Source organism: Atractosteus spatula, chromosome 3, assembly GCF_055471065.1.
Source record: "Atractosteus spatula isolate fAtrSpa1 chromosome 3, fAtrSpa1.hap1, whole genome shotgun sequence".
Taxonomy (NCBI): domain Eukaryota; kingdom Metazoa; phylum Chordata; class Actinopteri; order Semionotiformes; family Lepisosteidae; genus Atractosteus; species Atractosteus spatula.
This window is the reverse complement of record NC_142708.1, coordinates 37,207,886-37,229,055: the sequence shown is the minus strand read 5'-3', so window position 1 is coordinate 37,229,055 and position 21,170 is coordinate 37,207,886. Positions and strand designations below refer to the sequence as shown.

Genomic DNA, 21,170 nt, shown 5'->3' with positions numbered 1-21,170 from the left:
AGAAACTTGCCTCGCTTCTAACACAAGATATTTACAAAAACTTTCCCCTGGTAATCTATCTACCTGAATACCTACTAATTTATCCAAAACTAGTCTGACTATCTGAGAAGCCTTTCGTGCACTAATGCCCATGTTTGCTACTAAATCCATATAAGCCTCTCTTACAGCATCACTATACTTGCCCTTTTCATACATGCTAATATTGTGACTCACTATCCTGTCTATCTCTGTTTTCAAGCCTTCGTATTCTCCCTGCCAGAACTGTACCTCCTCATTCAGGTCCCTCACCCTATGTGCCAAATCTGCTTCAGAGTCACATTTCCTTTTATAATACGCAACCTTCTGCGATTCCTTTTTTTTTGTATATCTAAGCTTTTCCAACTGTTCTTGCAATTCATCAATACTCTTCTCTAGGTGTGCCTTTTCCTTCTCTAACTCACTTTTCTCCAGTTCATTCAAAATGACTGTCTGCTCACACTCCACAACTTTTTGCTCAAGTGTCCGAATTTTACTATCCCTGCGTCTAAGCCTTTTATTCACATTCCTAACACTTCCCTGTCCTAACTTTTCATTTGCCTTGCTTAATTTATTTGAAAGAGCTTTAATTTCAGTTTCAGCCTTATAAAGCATAAGTCCTCTCTCTTTTTTTTTCTTGTCTAACCTAGCTCTTTCATCATCTAGTTTCCTGCATTCTTCCATTATTCTATGCACATTTTTAAACTGTGTTCCTAATTCACTAACTACCTCATTAGTGCACTCTACATCACTTAATTCACTCGTTCCTGATCTTATATCACAAGCAGAGCTAGTGCTAGCTGTTTGCTGTGCATCTTCTGCAGCTGAAATTTCACTGCTCTCCTTTCTTACTAGGGGCAGAGCAAAGATCTGGCGGTCAAAATCTTCCCTTTCACTTTTTCTTAAGCGAGATTTCTTATTGATGATCCTCTGTACATACAAACTAATCACTCGCTGAAAATATTATTTTTCCTGTTCATTTCTTAGACCTAGGTCGAAATTGTGATTTAAGATATCAAAAAGTGTCTGTTTCCTATTTGATTTTTTGGCTCCGGAAAATTTGTAGATCTCCATCATCGCTCTGTTCGTCAAGATTTTAACATCTAGTTTTTTTATTTGTTCAGATTTTAATTCTACATCTATCCCTAATTCCTCGAAGTAGCTACTGATGTATTGCTTCCCCTTACCACCAGGGCACACACGAGTTTTCTCTGGATTCATTTTTTTTTTTTCTTTCGTAGGGTCTCTCTGATTTGCTGCGGCTCAGCACCAGAACGGTTAAAGATGGCGTCAAGTCAGGCACCCAGAGGGAGGGGGGGGGGGGGGCGTCTTCCCGCCTCCATAACTAAAATGCCAAATAGGAGTGGCTTAAGCGACATACACAGTCGTGTAACTGACAGTTTGAGGTAGCCTATCCTGTAAATTTCGCTTTGTTGCTGATAGGTTAAGCTTTCGAAACTCAACCCCAAAGTCATGTGAATGATTTTTCGCCCTGTTTCATTGGTTAAACACAATGATCACAAGCACCACCATGGTAACTGGGATGTGTAGTTTTTAATTCAGTTTGAATTATAACTGTACGTACTGTCTTCGTATTTGGCCAGGGTTTTAAAGAGAGGGCGCGCCAAAAATTTTCGGTGCCGTCGTCTCCGCTTTAAAGGTACCCCCGTCGCGGAAGAATTCGATCTCTGAACGTTTGCCCAGTCTACTATTAGTTCCGACCCCGGAATGTAAATTCCTGACTTCCTGGCAGGGGCGTTATGAGGTGGTGAAAAAGGTGGGTCTATAACTATAAAGTTAAGCAACCTGACAAAAGATGACAGCTTCAAATATACCATGTGAATTTATTAAAGAGATGGCATGGTGCAGAAGTTCTGCTCACCCACTTCTCCCCTGACCCTTTGGAAGAAGAAACTGGCACCGTCGCAGAAGCAGGAATTACAAGAGTTCCTATGACAAAACAAAGATGTTTTTTCCCGAAGACCTGGTCAAACTCACCTTATCCAACATAAGATTATCACCGAACCAGGGAAAAAGGGTAGGACTGCCCCCCTATCAAATTCCTAAAGCCAAAAGGAAATTAATTAAGGAAGAGGTAGACAAAATGTCAAGAATGGGAATAATAGAATAATCCCATAGTGAGCGGGCTAGTCCCATAGTACTGATACCCAAGCCGGACGAAACTATTAGGTTCTGTAATAATTTCAAAAGGTTAAATGAGATCTCAATGTTTGACGCATACCTTATGCCCCGTATAGATGAGCTAATCGAGCAATTAGGTAACACCCGATATATCAGTACGCTAGATTTTACGAAGGGATATTGGCAAGTGCCCCTTGCTGAGCTGCACCTCACGACTGGCAACCCACTGAAGCTAATCAGGTGTGAGCCTAGGTAGTACCTGGATGGGAGACCTCCTGGGAAAAACTAAGGTTGCTGCTGGAAGAGGTGTTAGTGGGGCCAGCAGGGGGCGCTCACCCTGCGGTCCTTGTGGGTCCTAATGCTTCAGTATAGTGATGGGGACACTATACTTTAAACAGGCGCCATCCTTCAGATGAGATGTAAAACTAAGGTCCTGACTCTCTGTGGTCATTAAAAATCCCACGGTGTTTCCCGAAAAGAGTAGGGGTGTAACCCCGGCATCCTGGCCACAAAGTTCCCATTGGCCCTTACCAATTATGGTCTTCTAATAATCCCCATCTATGAATTGGCTTCATTACTCTGCGTTCTGGCGCACTATGGCTGCCGTCGCATCATCCAGGTGGATGCTGCTCATTGGTGGTGCTATATAAGTGTAATCAATTATTATTATTATTTCCAAAATAACTGCGTCAAGTGACCAAGTTAAGGAAATCAATGCAGAAAATGTTTATTTAGAAGGTGAAATACTGTTGTATACCTTATTTTTTTATTTTCAGCTTTTTCAACCAGCTATATAGATATATGAACTATATAAATATAAAAATTATGTTTATGTTCATGAATGATTATTGTTAATGATGTTCAAAAACATATATGTTTATTTAATATTCTACTGTTACACTGTTTAGATAATTTTAATGACGTAATCCAAATAAATCTTATGTTCAAAATTTATTCATGTTACCTTTATGTTTTATTAAGACTTTCATGAAGAAATAACAACATTTGAAGTCTAAAATATGAGAATACAGACCAACCTAGGGCATTCACAAACTTTGTCATCACTGTATTGTATCGAGTTACAAATGGAATTGTGACTAAAAGTATCATAATTGTCACCTAGGGAGATTTATTTTGAATATAATAAAATACATACCTTTCAGAACAGGAGTGTTGAGCAATAATATACAGTTGTATTACTTTTTTTTTTCTAATTTGGTATTTCCTTTGAGTGGGTCCTCGACGCCAGACTCTGCAAGACGGTCAGTGTCACAATGAACCATTGTGGCTTTATCAAAGGGTGTGGGACGACAGACGCCATCCACCCTGCCCAGTTGCTCTTGGAGAAGCACCGGGAGAAGAACAAGTCCGTCCATGTGGCGTTCCTGGATTTGGACAAAGCGTTCGATCGGATCCCACATGAGCTCATCTGGCACGCCTTGCGATTACACAACGTCCCCGAGGCCTACGTCCAATGGATCCAGCTGCTTTACCGCAACGTCACCAGCGTCGTCCGAGGCCTGGTGGTGGGCCATCAACGTCGGCGTTCACCAAGGATCGGCCCTTTCGCCCCTGCTCTTTGTGCTCTGCATGGACACGGCGACGGCCAACCTTCAGGCACCTCACCCGTGGTCACTGCTCTATGCCGACAATGTCTTCTTGGCGGATGAAGAATGCTCCAACACCAAATGCAGAGATGGAAGATCCGACTGGACGAGCATGGAATGCGGCTGAACACCAAGAAGACCGAGTACATGGAGTGTGGCCCTCAAACGGATGGAACTATCAGCATCAGCGGTGAAGATCTCAAGAAAGTGAGTTTAAATACCTCGGCTCCATCATCAGCAGCAACGGCGACACCCTCCCAGACGCCAGGGCCTGAGTGAATGCGGTGTGGATGAACGGGCGCCAGGTCACCGGCGTTTTCTGCGATCGCCGGATGCCAATCCGACTCAAGGCCAAAGTTTACAAGACCGTTGTCCGTCCTGTCAGAGGTTGAGGAAATAGCGTATCATCCAATGAGCTCCATCAATGGGTGGTGTGAGAGAGAGAGGAGGCGTGGAGCTCAGTAATACAGAAAGAGCATTCTGCAGCCTGGAGCGCGTACAGGCACTGAGTGCGTCTGCCTATAAAACTTAGTTTTTAAAATGAATAAAGCAACCTAAATCATTTCTTTTAACTTTAAGTCTTTTTATTATCAATTAACAATCAATTAACTGCCTTTTTTCGCCAGTTAGTTTTATTTTTGAAACCATCATTAAACAAAGCGGGAGCTTTATTGTGTTTCCTAATGACATCAGGAAAGATTATACATTTTAATCGTTTTACATTTTTAAATAAATTTTAGAAAAGTTAAATTTATACAAAACCACAAACTATTCTCAGTTATATTTCTGAATGTTATGTCACACTAAGTTCAATGTTTTATATACATCTAAATAAGAATGTTTAACAATATTTAACAATGTAACTGTTTATAAAAAAATAATTTATTAATGATTTCCTCTCGCAGTCCAAACATACTAGGTTAATTTGCTTATGGATAAATTGTGTGTGAGTGTGTATATTTGTGTCTGTGTGTCTGCCCTGTAATGGACTGGTGATACGTCCAGGGTGTATCCTGATTTGTGCCTGTAGCTTGCTGGTACAGGCTCCAGCTCCCCTGTACTGGATAAAGAGATTAGAAAATGGTTGGAACTAAAGATACTGGATAACTATACACAGTAATAGAAACCCACTATGAGATGTCAGTGGATCAATATCTATAGCTAAATTGTTATTTAAACAAATTACCTCTAAATACAAACAACTTAAGATGCTGGCTCCGTGGATTGATTCAATTAAATTCAATTCATTTAGATTCAAATACAATTAAAATATGTTTAATCTCATGTCAATTTCTATGTAAACATTCAACAGTGGATATTCATTGAGTCTGTTAACTTCATCATCTTCCTCTTTAGTCTACAACATCTGCTGTCCATTTGTCAAAAGCATGCCTAAGCCTCTTAGGAAGTGTTCTTGTTATGAGTGTATTCCTGAACTTTCTCAAAATTATCTTTTTCCTACCTACATCTCTAGTCATAAGTCACAGTCATAAGAACTTACTTTTAACCTGTGCCTTTTCTTGTACTATATGTTCTGCTAATTTTCTGACTCTCTATCCCATCTATATTCTGCTTTCAAACCTTCATACTCTTCCTGTCAGAAATGCACCTACTTATTCAAGCCCCTCTGCTAAATCTGCTTCAGATTCACATGTTCTTTTTTAACACTGCTCTGTAATTTATTGGTATATTTACACTTTTGCAAGTGTTCTGGCATTCCTTTTCTGTACTGTCTAGTCATGTTTAGCTTTTTTTTGTTTGCTCATTTCAAAGGAACATGCTCTATTTCTAAAACGATTCATATGAATTTTTGTATTTTTACATCTAAACCATTTATTTAAAATCACTAACACTTTAAATTTTTCATTTGTTTTAATTATTTAAACTGAACTTTATCTTAAGCCTTAAAAAGCATGTTTTCTTTATCTTTTGTTACTTTTCCTACAGAGCTCTTTAATTGTGAAGTTTCCAGAATCTCTACTTTAATGTATGCACATTTTAAACAGTTATTACTGATCACTGAATTATTGCACTTGACATGACTTAATTCACCCTTTCCTGAACTTCTATGGCAAGCAGTCTCTAATGCTGTCTCTGGTGTGATCTTCTGCAGCTGAAATTTCACTGTTTAAATGAATAAGAAATTAGATTGCTCAAATTTCTAATTATATATTCTATGTAAACACAAAGTAATTGCTCTCTGAAAATGCTCTTTTTCTTTTTTGTTTTGGAGACCTTGATCAAAGTTGATTTGAGATGTCAAAAATAATTTTTTTTCTTTGTATTTCTGCTCCAGAACAAATACACATTTCCAACATTGCTCTGTTTGTAGAGATTTTAACTTTAAATTTAAGCACTCATTTCAACTATAAATCATACACTATTTACTAGCAGTAAATACTGATGTTTTGCTTCCCCTTATATAAATGTATTGTAGCTAGGATTCCCTACTCTCTCTCACCCGATGTGATTCAGACACAGAATGGTTAAAATTGGTGACAAGTCGGGCAGCCATAGGGAAGGGTGGGGGAGGATCATCTTCCCGCCCAATAACTGAAAGCCAAATAGGAACGGCTTAAGCGAACCAAGTAGCTGACAGTTTGAGGTACTGTAGCCTATCGTGTAAAGTTCGCTTTGTTGCATGTAGGTTAAGCTTTCGAAACAGTCCCAAAATCATGTAACTGATTTTTTGCCCTGTTTTGTTGGTTAAACTCAATGTAAGCACCGCCATGTTAACTGGGGAAGGGCAGTTTTTAGTTCAGTTTGAATTTTAACGATACTTACTGTCTGATTATTTGGCCAGTGCTTTAAAGAGAGGGAGCGTCAAATATTTTTCTGTTGTGCTGTAGTCTCTGCTTTAAAGGTACCCTCCTCTTGGAAGAATTTTCAAATTGAACCTCCAACTAACACTCAGATACAAACTGAATAACACTACAAAGTGTATTTGCAAAAGTAGCGATTATTGCAATGTTGTTATTGTTGTAAAAATTGGTGTGATGCAGATTAAATCCCACATGATAGGAAATTTTAATTTAAGGTTAGTCCTGTTGTTATTTTGTTCAATTGAACTGTATGAAATATTTTTCAGTTGTGTGGAGTTCTCTGGTTCACTTGCTGGATAGGTTTACAGGGAGGACGTGAATAGGTTGGGGAGATCAGGAAGAGTGCGGGAGAGAACGTGGAGTAGCAAAGGTGGCTTTTCAGTAATAATGCAAATATATATATATATATCCATCTCCATCCAGTTCCTATTCTTACTGGCAGAGTGTTTAACCACCATATGTAAAAATATTTCATGCATACTATACTGTAGTGGCTTTAAAACCATATGGTTCATACTGCATATACAGTATATTTATAAAGTATGTGATCATACTGCAATTCATTGATGTGTACGCTACTGTTTTGGTATATCTGCGGATCTGATTTCATGGGATTCGCATGTGTGGAATGGCGGGAGACGAGACGAGACCCAACGGGGGCTTTGTTTTGATTATACTACGAATGAGTCCCTGAGGCATACCGTCCAAGTTTTGAAATCATAAAAAAAACTTTGTTGAATTTGCAAAAGAGGCAAAAAGAGTACCTTTTGAGAAGCAGTGTACTGCTTGCAAAGTAGCTGATTTTGACAAACAGCTAATTTTGCCTGAAGAATTTAAAATCTGTCTGACTGTACTGTAGCTTTCATTTAATTGAGCAGAAAGTTACCTTGCTCTTACAAGTGACTCTGTTAGCAGAGTTTGTGTTAACAAATTGCACCCCTTTGAATGAATTTTTATCACCTTTATCATCTTTGTCTGTCCGGGTAGTGGGGTTTGGGGAGAGTGATGGAAAGTTAAATAAAACCCCACACCCAGTTTCCCTTCCCCTTACTACAAGATGATAACGGGCTAGGTAGCTTTCACGAAACAATCCCTCCTGAGCACTTTCCAAACATCCTGGAGATGGTCTGGAGGTTCATTCATGTTATGATGTTATTATTAATATTATTATTATTAATATTTTATATGTACAATTATCAGACATGTGAATATAGTTTTCATAGTATTATATTGTGAGAGAATCACAATTATATTCATCATTGTATTAACAGTTACAACAAATATTTCACACCTGAAAACACTGTTTTTTTATTATACTGGGAGTGTGAAGATTGAGTGAGCAGCGGGGCACAAAATGAGATTAACACAGTGAGATCACCTAGACAGATAATATTTGTAAATATGTTGACATATGTCTTTATTTTTGGTTTCATGAGGCAAGATAAAATTGTATCCAGCTGTGAATTAGCTTTGTGATGTTGCCCCCGTGAAATTTTTGGGAAAGGGGGTTAGTGGGCAATGTCCCTCACAGTGTAGTGCCCATAGAGGGTTAGTTTTATTATACCAGTCTGTGATATTTTTACCACAGTATTATTACTGTGATCTTACAAGTACGTTTTTTAAAAAAAAAATTAATAGCTATTCTTGCATATACATTTTTATTGTTATTTAGTTTGTGTCTGCTTGTTAGTTTGTGGGCAAACATTTGAGGTGAAACTTCTTCCATGAGCAGGGTACCTTTAAAGTGGAGAAGACGGCACTGAAAATATTTGGCGCTCCATCTATTTAAAGCCCTGGACAAATACTCAGACAGTACATACAGTTAAAATTCAAACTGAACTAAAAACTAACATGGTGGTGCTTGTGATCATTGAGTTTAACCAATGAAACACGGCGAAAAATGATTAACATGACTTAGAGGCTGCGTTTTGAAAACTTAACCTATCAGCACCAAAGCAAAATTTAAACGATAACTTACCTCAAACTGTCAGCTACTTGGCTCTATATGTCACTTAAGCCATTCCTATTTGGCATTATAGTCATAGAGGTGGGAAGTCGACACGGGAATTCTTCACATCACTGATCCATTGTTCCTGTGTTGTGGGTTCTTTAGTGAACCATTTTCTTGTGATAGTTTTCTTACTGGCAGCTAAACGAATTCCTAGTATATATCTACCTTTTACTTCCAAAAAGTAAAAAGTAAGATTACCCAAATACATAACAGAGAATTCAAAAGGTATGTCTAGTTTACTTTGTTAGTACAGGTAAAATGTATGAATTTGTAGTATTGTATTATTTTCGGGCATGATCAGAATATGTGTATACGAGCTGCTACTTGATCTCCACATAACCTCCAACATGACTGCTTCCTTCTTCTTTCGCTTGAGTTCTAAGACTGATAAAAATATGGATATGTTCTTCCACTGTTTATCATTTTCTTTTTCCCACTTTATTGTAATATACTCTATTGAATCTTTTTTTTTTACATCCTCAATGATATTATGGAGTTTTGATATTATTTTTTTCTGGTTGCCTTGCTGATTAGAAGCTATAAAATTACCTTGATCGATATTTGGTTGTTTTACCCAGCTATTTACATAATGCCTAATTTGGAGATATCTGTAGATTTTTTTCCAGGTTATATTATTGTGATAAATCTTCAAATATTTTCAGGTGATTCTGTTTCATCATGGTACTGTACGTACAGTATTCGTGTAATACCTCTCATAGTCCAAGTTTTAAAACATGTTTCAGATTTTCCGGAAGGGAATCGTTAGCTATCCAACTTCATTTATTCATGTTGCTACCTTTATTTTTGGGTCTTATTTAATCCATTCTGCCAAGGGTTCTATGTATCAAGAAAACAGGACAGGTAAAAGGGGACACCCCTGCCTTGTACCTCTTTTTAAACTTGATTTGTGCTGTAGGATTTGAATTAAGTATTTTTTGTATTTATAAATGTATCAGTAAATCCAAATCTCACTAATGCCTAATAGAAAAAAAAACATTTGGCTTAATCAAAGGTTTATTCTGCATCAAGACTAACCAAGATTGCCCCTATGTTTTGATCAACAAAATGCCTCATAATATAGAGAGTGCATCTGATATTATGTTGTGTGTGTCTTCTGAATGAATCTGATTTGATCTAAATTTATTACTTGAGATTTACTCTAATCTTTTGGTCATAACTTTTGGTCACGTGTACCCAGAATCTCAGTGCGGCTTCAGGGCAAAGAGATAAACCATCGACTTGATCTTCTCACTGCATCAACTCCAGGAGAAGTGTAGGGAGCAGAGAAGACCACTGTTCATTGCCTTCATTGACCTGAGGAAGGCCTTTGACCTTGTTAGCAGAAAAGGCTTCTTCGTGCTCCTCCAGAATTTTGGTTGCCCGCCTAAACTTCTTGGGATGATTACATCATTCCATGAAAACATGCAGGACACTGTGCAGCACGATGCTTCATTCTCAGATACCTTCCCGATCAACAGTGGGGTAAAACAGGGCTGCGTGCTTGCCCCAACACTCTTTGGCATCTTCTTCTCCTTGTTGCTTTCATACGCCTTCAGTTCCTCCGAGGATGGTGTCTACATTAGCACTAGAGGTGATGGAAAGCTTTTCAACCTGGCACGACTCTGGACAAAGACGAAGATTTGCCAGGTTTGATCAGGGAAATGCTGTTTGCCGACGATACTGCCCTGGTTGCATACTCCGAGGAAGGTCTCCAGAGACTCATCAATAGCTTTGCATGTGCCTGTAGTGAGTTTGGCATTACCAATAGCCTGAAGAAGACCAACATCATGGGTCTGGATGATAATAGTGCTCCAAGCATATTCATCAGGGGACACACCCTTGAAGTCATGGAAAGTGTACCTACCTCGGTTCCACCATCACCAGCAGCCTGTCCTTAGATGCCAAGCTCAAGAAACACAATGGTAAAGCATGATGGCATGCCTTTCCAGGAATGTCTGGGAGATAAAGGTGTATCAGGCCTTCATGCTTAGCACGCTACTGTATGGCAGCAAGACCTGGACACTGTACACCCGGCAGGAGCGTTGCCTCAACTCCTTCCATCTTCTCTGTATAAAGAGAATCTTAGGAATATAACAAAGATTGTATGCCCAACAAAGACATTTTCACTCAAGTGCACATCCCCAGCATGTTAGCACTCCCGTCTCAGTGGCGCCTGCACTGGCTCAGCCATGTCAGCCGAATGGAAGATGGCCAAATACCAAAGGACTTGCTGTATGGTGAGCTGGCCACTGGCACCAGACCTGCTGGCAGACCTACTCTGTGATACAAAGATGTCTGCAAATGTGACTTGAAGGCTAGCGATATTGACCCTGGAACATGTGAAACCATTGCAGTGGACTGCAGCAAGTGGAGGCAGGCTGTCAAGGCAGGCACTGGGATGGGTGAGCAGAGGAGGTATGAGATGTGGGAGGAGACGAGGGAGTGCAGACGGCACTTATCCCCTTTACTGACAGAGTCAACTTCGCCTGAGAAAACTGCAACAAAGTCTGTCGCTCCAGACTTGGACTGTACAGTCACAGTAGGCGATGTTAATCTAAAAACTGACAAACCACAGCGCAAAACCATTGTCTCTCGAGACAGATGGAGCCATTCAAAATGCACGGTACAACCCCGTACCACGTGAAATTACCCACAGTTCGCCACATTGTACCGCAGTATGTGATTGGCTGGCCAAAATGACCGAGAGGGGCACTCATGGTGCATTGGTTGTTAGTGAAACAATTTAATAAAAGTTAATTTACTGTGCATGTTTTAACCCACTTTATATTCAGTATTTATACAGAATTTTACAACTAAAGGAAAATTTTTGTAGCTGGACATAAGAAGAAGAGGAGCATAACACGTCTGAAGGTCATAAACGATATTAATTTAGGAACATAAACATATCATGTAAACTTTATATGGCTGGTATTGGTAGTTTAAATAAAAAATACACAGCAGTATTCCACTTTCTTCCTAAACATTTTAAGCATCAAAGTCTTTCATTTGGTTACATACTGTGGTTATTTTGGAAAAGTTTTTACGTGCTCCTTCTGACTACATTAAGTTTATGTACTTCATGAAAAGTTATAATGTTTTAACCTTTTCTATGAATACTTACGATCATTATTGCAGTAAAAAACCTCATACCTTTTTAAATTTGATTAATAGGAAATATAATATGGAATCATGTATCTAAAGAAATTAATAACGATATAATTATATTCATATAGCTCAAATTATCACAGTAGTACACTTTCTTTGTAAATGTATGCATCAATTTAACTCCCATGTGATTACGTGTATGGTGTAATGGCTTAGGCGTGTGCCTTGCATGCTGGAGGACGGGGGTTTGAACCCAGCTGTCACCATGAGATTTCTTTTAATAAATAAACAATTCTTTGAAAAAGTAAAATAGCAAATATTATGGACACTATATTGACATTCTTGATATTTCTAAGTATCACAACATGTTTGAAGCTAAGTGATTTATTAATAGCAACGAATAATTTCAAACTGCTACTGTACTGCCACTACAGTATAGCTTGTGGGAAATTCATTTATTTGTCCTGCATCAAAGTTTAACTCGTTCAGAGCGCCCTACATTACAAACTCCAAGCGTTTCATTTTGTCTATTGCTACAATATCGACAGCAATGTAGTTACAAGGAACTTGTCAAAATGGTTGATCAAGTCTAGGTGTGGCGAGTTTCGACTGTTTCCTGCCAGTCTTGGGTGAAATTAACCTGTATTTCATTGGAAGGTTCGCTTATTCAACTCGTACATGAGAATATAGGGGGGAAGGAAAAGTGCCTGTGGTCATATTTTTCACTGACAGACAAAGTTGTGTTGTGTTACAAAAACTATGCTTAACAGAGCCGCTTGTAAGAGCAAGGTGACTTTCTGCTATTTAAACCATTTTTTACAGCTTTTAAAGTCATGCAATGTTTGAGTTAGGCAGGAACACGTCATTGTATCTTATTTATGATTAAATTTTTAAAAATAGGTATAAGGCAACCACCAATCAAATGTCCAGTTTTTTAGCAACACTCGTTTTTCCATACTGTAGTTTGAGTCTGTGTAAGTTGTAAGTTCTTTTTACTTCTTAATTCAACATTTGAAACACTTTAATTTTGTAAACGCAACAAGCATTCCGTACAGAAATTAAATAATGTTTTCTACAGGAGTTAAGCAGATTAGCAGGTTGCTGACAAAATAGAGCACCATCCACCACTGCCCAGTGATATAACTTTAATATGAATATGAAGATCTAGTACCTGGTGCAGTATTTAAAAAAAAAAACTTATTTTGAATTAATCGAATCCCAAGTGTGACTTCATAAAGCCAGAATTACGTACTATCCCTACGTCTGTGAAACACCTGATCATCTACTGTAAATCTTTCAGTGCTTTGTTTATGTATATTCTAATCGCAGTGGGGACAGGGTGTGTGGGGAAAGGTTTAGGCTGCAATTGAATTGGGGATCTGAATTCTTCACACATGAAACACTGTTTTCTCTGAAATAGTTTTCTTCCTTGTTTATCTGATCTTTTGCTGCCTATGCAAGCTTACATAGCTCCCTAGTTGAATTCTCGTACTTGACTGAGAAAGCTTTAGAGAACTTGTCATATTTACAGTTTGCTGAAAATAAAAATGTAGTTTACATTGGTGTTTTTATTAATTTTTCACTTAAGCGTATGGAGGAGTGTCCGCTGTCAAGGAGAACACCCCGATTTTTTTATTTTTTAAAAAAGAAATAAAAAATAAGATACAATGATGTGTTCCTGATGTCATTACATGACTTTAAAAGCTATAAAAATAGGTTTAAATAGTTAATAACCACATTTTATATGTGAAAAAGGGGTGATTTTTCTTCCTTGTGATCAGCTTAGAATCATTGTGTATGCTGTATTTTTTTTTTACTGTTAGAAATCAGTAATATTAAACTTAGCGATGTAATAAATTGTTGCACTTTTCCCCGGATCCTGTAAAAATATATTTTCATTGTTCAAATATACATTAAATCTGACTATCATAAAATAAGTTAAATACAAAATTAAAGGAAAAATAGGGTAAAATATAATTCAGAATATTTTGCTAACAGTTTTAACTGTTTATAAAAAATAAAATGTATTAACTAAGGAATAGGATGGCACAGTTGTTAGCATGCGTTTTGTATGCTTTTTTCATAAATACAACAATAGTACCAGATGTCTTAGTGGCTTTCAAAATTAAATTATGCATGCAAACCTGTGAACTAGAAAGATAACTAAGCTATCCATCCATTTCTAATGGTGGCGAAATGGTTAGCATTGCTATCTTGCAGTACTGGGGCCCTAGGTTCAATTCCTGCCGTCCTGTGGGTGTAGAGTTTGCATGTTCTCTCTGGGTAACGTGGGTTTTTTCCATACTGTATGTGTGATATGATTTCCTCTTGCAGTCTAAAACATACTGGTTAGGTTAATTAGCTTATGGTAAAACTGCCCCTGATGTGTGTGTGTTTGTGTCTGTTTGTCTTTCCTGTGATGGACTGGCACTATGTCCAAGGTGTATTCTGCCTTGCGTCCACTGCTTGCTGGGATAGGCTCCAAATCCTCTGTACTGGATAAAAAGATTAGAAAATGGATGGAAGTAAAGGCACTGTGTGGATGGAACTATACATAGTGTTATAAACCCACTATGAGATGGCAGCATCTCACTGAGAATTAATTATTTTATAGTGCTGGCTTAAGGAAACAGCCTTTCCACCTCTCTTGCACATCAGTATCCATACCTAGTTAGTTATTTAAGCAAATTTCCTCTAAATATAAACATCTTAAGATGCTGGCTCTTTGGATCAGCATCAGCTATGTTTCCCCATTCCTTCAATTCATGTGCATTCAACACAGAGTTCAATGCTAGCAACTACACAAAATTTAAAATTACAATCCTCATTTCAGTATCTATGTTAACATATAATCACCATCTTCCTCTGCAGTCTATAACATCCTCTGTCATTTTGTCAAAAGTTTGCCTAACCCCATTAGGAAGTGTTCTTGTTATCAGTGTATTCCTCAGCTTTCCCCAAATTATCTTTTTCCTACCTACATCTCTAGTCTTACATCTTGCAATAAGTGAGCCAACTCTCAATTCTCAATTCGGGTCAATTCTCTGATGATGTCTGCAGCTGAGGTTTGAGCACCTTATAGTAAAAAGACCTTTGTTTTAGCAGGGAATGGCATTTTAAATTTTATGGTTTTTTTTCACTCTCTCATTTTTGTTCTTATTAAACAATAACAAAAAAAATGTATGTTAAAAACATGGCGGCATAGAGCAGGACTTGCTTTTTATCTCACCCGATTGGTTTGTATCTGTATTGATTAAGGTAGCCAGCTAAACTTAACCAGGAGCAAACTGGATGCACAACAAAAGTGAATCTACTATGTATATTGAAAGTCTGGAGAACTATATCGATAAGTATTCAAATATGAGTAAATCTAAGCATGAAAATAAACGATCATATCGAGAGATTTTAAGCTCAAGTGAAGCCAAGGAAGTTAAAATGGTATCTGAACGTGATGTGCACTTTCTTCTTGAAAAAGTTGCCTCAATTTCTGAAAAGCTCCAGAAATTAGATCTGCTACAAAAGTTAGTCACTGATTTAATACATTGATTGAGGAACTTCGAAATGAAAACTCTAAACTTCAAAAGAAAGTGGTTGACAACGGAAAAATTACAAAATGAAAATACACATCTAAAGGAGTCTGTCTTAGATTTACAGTGTCAGAAAATGAGGAAAAATATTATAATAATGGGGTTGAGAGAGGAAGAAGAGAATGATTCATATCGGAAAACAAAAGAGCTGGTGAAAACTTTCATGTGGGAAGAGCTGAAATTAATGAAAGAACAGGTGGAAGGAGGGAGCTTTGAAAGGGTGCATCATGTCGGCAGGAGGAAACCTGGAATAAGCTCTGTATTAAGCACATTGAAAGATATGCAGTGCTTTCTTGCAGATACAGACCTCCCAAAGCTTAGTACAGAAGATAGAAACATTCTTAAGTCATCTCTCACTCTATCAGAAGTTAAAGAAGCCATTGCTTCCTTTTCTCACAATAAATCACCCGAACCTGATGGATATACAGCTGAGTTCTACCAGACATTTTAGTCCATACTTAGTCCAATCTTACGGTAAACATTTAATAATATGTGGTTAACAGACACATCTTCAATATCATTTAGGCAGTCTCTAATAACCCTTGTATAGGGGCTCCCTGGGGCAGAGTGGTGGCATGTGGCTAAGGATCTGTGCCTGTGGCTGGAAGGTTGCTGGCTCAAATCCCACGGCTGGGAGAGGAATCCTACTCCGTTGGGCCCCTGAGCAAGGCCCTTAACCCTAACTGCTCCAGGGGCACTGTACAATGGCTGACCCTGCGCTCTAACCCTAAGCTTCTCTCCCTGTCTGTGTGTCTGTGTCTCATGGAGAGCAAGCTGGGGTATGTGAAAAGACGAATTCCTAATGCAAGAAATTGTATATGGCTAATAAAGTGATCTTATCTTATATAAGAAGGGTAAACATCCATCATTGTGCAGTAGTTACCACCCAATAAGCTTAATGAACTTGGACAATAAGATTCTAGCTAATGTACTCGCTAATCGGTTTGGTAAGGTGCTACCAAAAATCATACATCCAGATCAAACAGGATTTATGAAAATAGATATTCTTCAGATAATACAAGAAAGCTGTTTAATTTGATTTATCATGCTAAACTCAGTAAATCAAAATCAGCTATATGCACACTGGATGCTGAGAAGGCCTTTGACAGAGTTGAATGGAAGTACTTATTTAATGTGCTAAAATTGTTTGGCTATGGCCCATATTTTATTAAATGGGTTTGAATCTTATATCAACAGCTGTATATCCAAACCTTTTTGTTTATATAGAGGCACCAAACAAGGGTGTCCTCTTTCACCTCTACTATTTAATTTAGAACTCGAACCTTTAGCCTGCAAGATAAGAGCATCAGTCCCGATAAAAGGTATAGGTGTTCATAAAAATGTTTATAAGATTGCTCTATATGCTGATGATGTTATACTGTTTTTAACAGATGTGCACAAATCAATCTCAGCAGCAGTAGATGTCATTCAAAGTTTTGGTAAGATGTCAGGTTATAAGGTCAACTGGAGCAAAATAGAGCTTATGAATCTCAATTCATTATCATTGAATCATAAGATTGCTCACCCTGTATGAGTTACAACAGAGATAGGGTATCTGGGGCTGCAAATAAAATCTAGCTTGAAATATACCAGAGATGATAATTTAGGAGACTTGTTAAATAAAATAAATGGGGACATACTTAGATGGAGATGTTTACCTATTTCCATATGGGGTAGAATTAATATAGTCAAGATATCAATGCTACCTAAAGTAAATTATACACTGGGAATTCTACCTGTAGAAATTGAAAAGAAATGGTTTGAGGCACCGCGTAAAACGATTACATCTTTGGTCTGGAAATGGAAAACAGCTTGTTGTTCTTTTTAACATTAATTAGGTACTGTGGGTTAGACCTACAGTACCTAATTTTTACAATTATTATTTGGCATTTGGCTCATTTCAAGCAAAGGAGTGGTTTAAAGCAGAAATAGAAAAGGATTGGGTACAAATTGAGCACGATGCAACATCGGAGCTAGGTATCTTCTTAAAAAGTTTGTATTATAGCAAGGCATGTCTTAAATCTTTAATTGAAACACCAATTGGTTCTTCTTTTAAAATATTAAAAAGCTGCAATAAAATTTTATCTTTTGACGATTCACTATCTGTACATCAACAATTATTTAGATCACCAAGGCTAACTATACCGTCAAGACCAATTAATTGGTCAGTATGGATTCAAGCAGGTGTTAGTAAATTGGGTCATATGATTAGAGACAACAAATTGTTGTCCTCTTCTGAATTATCTCATCAAACATCTCTTCCAGCTAAATATTTTTTAAATTACTCAAAACTTAAAAGTTTACTGTCTAAAACCTTTCCGTTAAGTGAATTAAAATAAGAACTAGATAATTACAGCAACTATTGCAGACTAACATACAAGTGAAGGCTCAGACATTTTACAACCTTAATGCAAGGTCAGACAAGTATTTTGATAAGGAACAAGTAATAGGTTTATTCCTTGCTGAAAAAAAAGAAGAAAGAAAACACAACATTTTGGCCGTGGAGCCTTGTTCAGGTGTGAGCCTTCTTCAGGTTGCTCACACCTGAAGAAGGCTCCACGGCTAAAATGTTGTGTTTTCTTTCTTCTTTTTTTCAGCATGGAATAAACCTATTACTTGTTCCTTTGCAGCCTGCGCATGCTGACGCAGCTACCTATCTGAACTACTAAGTATTTTGATAGTTGTGCATCTCAGTGGACAGCTGAACTCTGTGTAGGGTCAGAAGACATAGACTGGGATACTGTGTGGCATAATGTTAGTTATCCATTTAGAGCTATACATAACAAATTGCTTCAGTACAAATTTTTAAACAGACTCTATTATATCCCCAAAAAATTTAAAAAGATGGAGTGGCATAATACAGCAATGTGTTCCAAATGTAACACACATAAAGGATCACTATTGCACTATTGTCAGCACATATAATCATTCTGGTCTTCCACAGTGGGGAAAGCTCTCAGGCACCTACAGATGCAGCCATTCAAAGTGTGCGTCACAGACACGTACCGCAGGTGACGTCGCTCAGTATGACGCAAGATGACGCGTGGCACCGCAGTAAGCGATTGGTTGACCGACAGGGGCACTCGTGGTCCGTTGGTCTGTCGTAGAAAGACTTACAGTAAAAACGTCTTTGCTGTGCCCGTTGTAGATATTGAATTTACCAATGAAGGGAAATCTTAGTAGCTGAGCATAAAAAGAATAGGAGCATACTGTAACGCGTGTGAAGGCCATAAACGATATTAATTTTGGAACATAAACATACAGTATATAGCTGGTCTTGGTACTTTAAAGAAAAAAATACACACCAGTATTCCATTTCTCCCTAAACATTTTAAGCTTTGAAGTCTTTAACTAACGTGATACCGGAGTCAACAAGCATACTTTTAGAATTTGATTAAAAGGGAATATAATATGGAATCGCGTATCTAAGGAATTTAATAATGGTATTCGTGTGCTGCGACAGGGCTGTGTAGGGCTGTTTCGCCTGCCTGTTCATGCGAGCTGTCTTGTAGCCGACTGGTCTAGGTGTGTGACTACCAGCTGGCAGGTTGTGTGTTTGAATCCAGCTGGTGCTGGACTTTTCTTTTAACAAACATTTCTTCGAAAAAATAGAATAGCGATATTATGGACAATCAATTGACTTTTATATTTCAAAATATCGCAACATGATCGATATTTGCGATATTTTGAACATATCTTCCCTTCTGACAGCGGTTCCTCCTTCTATTGTGTGTGTGTGTGCAACAGAGTAAATTTTTATAGAGAAATGGAGGCTGGACAGTATGCGTTACAATATAAACATTTATATTGATTTAAATCGTGTTCTGATTTAAATCGCAAACGCGTGTTTAATTATGTGTTTTTTAATCATAATCAGGCTAATGCATTTCTACATTTTCTGTATGAACCAGCTTAGAGGTTCATACAGAAAGACAGCTTGTGTTTAAATTGAGTGTAAGGTAATTTATGCTTCTAAAGTCATGGTCAGCATTTATTATCGTACTGTGCTGTAAACTTTTTCTGTGCCTAGTCACATTATTTTATAGCGTTTTTATTGCGTTATTAAATCTGGTGGCGCTGTGTGTTACAGTAGTTTCGTGACTCCCATGTCACATGGTCTGTGATTGAATCCCATAGAACTATGACTTTATTTTTTAACAAACATTTCTTTGAAAAAAATGAAACGTTTCCCTTGGTCAGAGATTAAATAAAACCTCACTCGCACCAAACAAATTTATATTTCTAAATATCACAAAATACGTTCATTGTCTTCCAATCGAGTCGAGTTGACATTGGAAGCCTGCCACACCCGGACTCTTAAACCAACGCATTAGCACGTCAAAGCCCATCGAGGGTATTGAGCCAGTATTGGCTTTAGTATTCCCCCCCCCTCTCCCCTCAATTCAATTCAATTCAAGGTGTTTTATTTGTATGACAGATGGGTACAAGCAGTGTTGGGTATGTATATTGTAACGCTTACGGCAGACAGGCACTGTGTAAGAGCCGGCGCACCAGAGCAGCGCACCGAGGGAGCGTCTGCATTTCTAACTTAGTTTTTAAAATTAGTCAAGCAATATGAAGCATCCCCTTTTACTTTGTGCCTGAGCATAAAAAGAATAGGAGCATACTGCAACGCGTGTGAAGTCCATAAACGATATTAATTTTGGAACTTAAACATACAGTATATGGCTGGTATCGGTACTTTAAAGAAAACATACACACCAGTATTCCATTTCTCCCTAAACATTTTAAGCATCGAAGTCTTTAACTACCGCGATACCGGAGTCAACAAGCATACTTTTAGAATTTGATTAAAAGGGAATATAATATGGAATCGCGTATCTCAAGAAATTAATAACGATATAATTATATTCATGTTGCAAAAGAACTGCAACGGACATAAAAACTCCCTTGCTTTTAATAGAGCGTTCCATAATTTCTAACTACGAAAATGCCAGGTGAAAGGATTTGTAAACATATTTTGTTAAAGCAAGTCAGTTTTTTCCGCAACACATAAAAGACATTTTTCCAAGAAAGTTTAGCCTTTGTCACTAATGAAACCACTAAATAAAGACATAAATATAGAAATCTTAAGATTTGTTTTATTTAATGTTGGTAGCAGGATGAACTGTCAGAGTGTATATTTTGTCGCAGAGTTGCTGCAAGATGTTAACAGTGAAAAAGGTATTTAGAAATGAGTTATTTCAAGATGAAAATTTTCAGAATAATTGCAAATCTAGCAGGATAGAGAAAGCACAGAAAACTGGCAGTTAGATTGATCAGATTAGTATGAAAAGTCATTTAGCAAAGGGAATTAGAAGAGTGACAAACTAGTATACTTTAGATCTTTTTTTTCTGAACCAGGGACAATCTGATCATGTTTCCCTATAACAATAATAAAAAACTTTATTTGATATATCACCATTAAAGGTGGCATCTCAAAGCAATACAGTAGATGTAAAAACAGATAAAAGGACCACAGATTACAAAGTAAATGCATATAAGAAAGACAAGCAGGTAGAGGTGCTACCAAAATTAGAAAATGAAGCAGATACAGACACTAAGTCTTCTGAAAAGAAAGGTTCTGAGGTTAGATTTAAACTGGCCCTGGTGTGTGTGTGTTTGTGTCTGTCCTGTGATGGACTGGCGCTATGTCCAGGGTGTATTCTGCCTTGTGTCCATCGCTTAATTCATGTGCATCCAACACACAGTTCAACGCTAGCAACTACACAAAATCTAAAATATGAGCTCTACTTGCCACTTACAGTACCAACAGTACCAGCTAACTTTAGTAGTGACATTTTCATGGATCTTTTTAACAATAAAATTTACAACATCAGACTTCAGACACAATTAAACAGGCCTCAAAAAAGTCTGGTAC

The 21,170-nt window shown here is 37.7% G+C and overlaps 1 pseudogene; it reads left to right on the top strand.

The window, feature by feature from the left end:
• The first annotated feature begins 1,981 nt into the window (after positions 1-1,981).
• LOC148837776 (uncharacterized) overlaps positions 1,982-21,170 on the top strand; it is a 41,811-nt pseudogene continuing 22,622 nt past the window's right edge.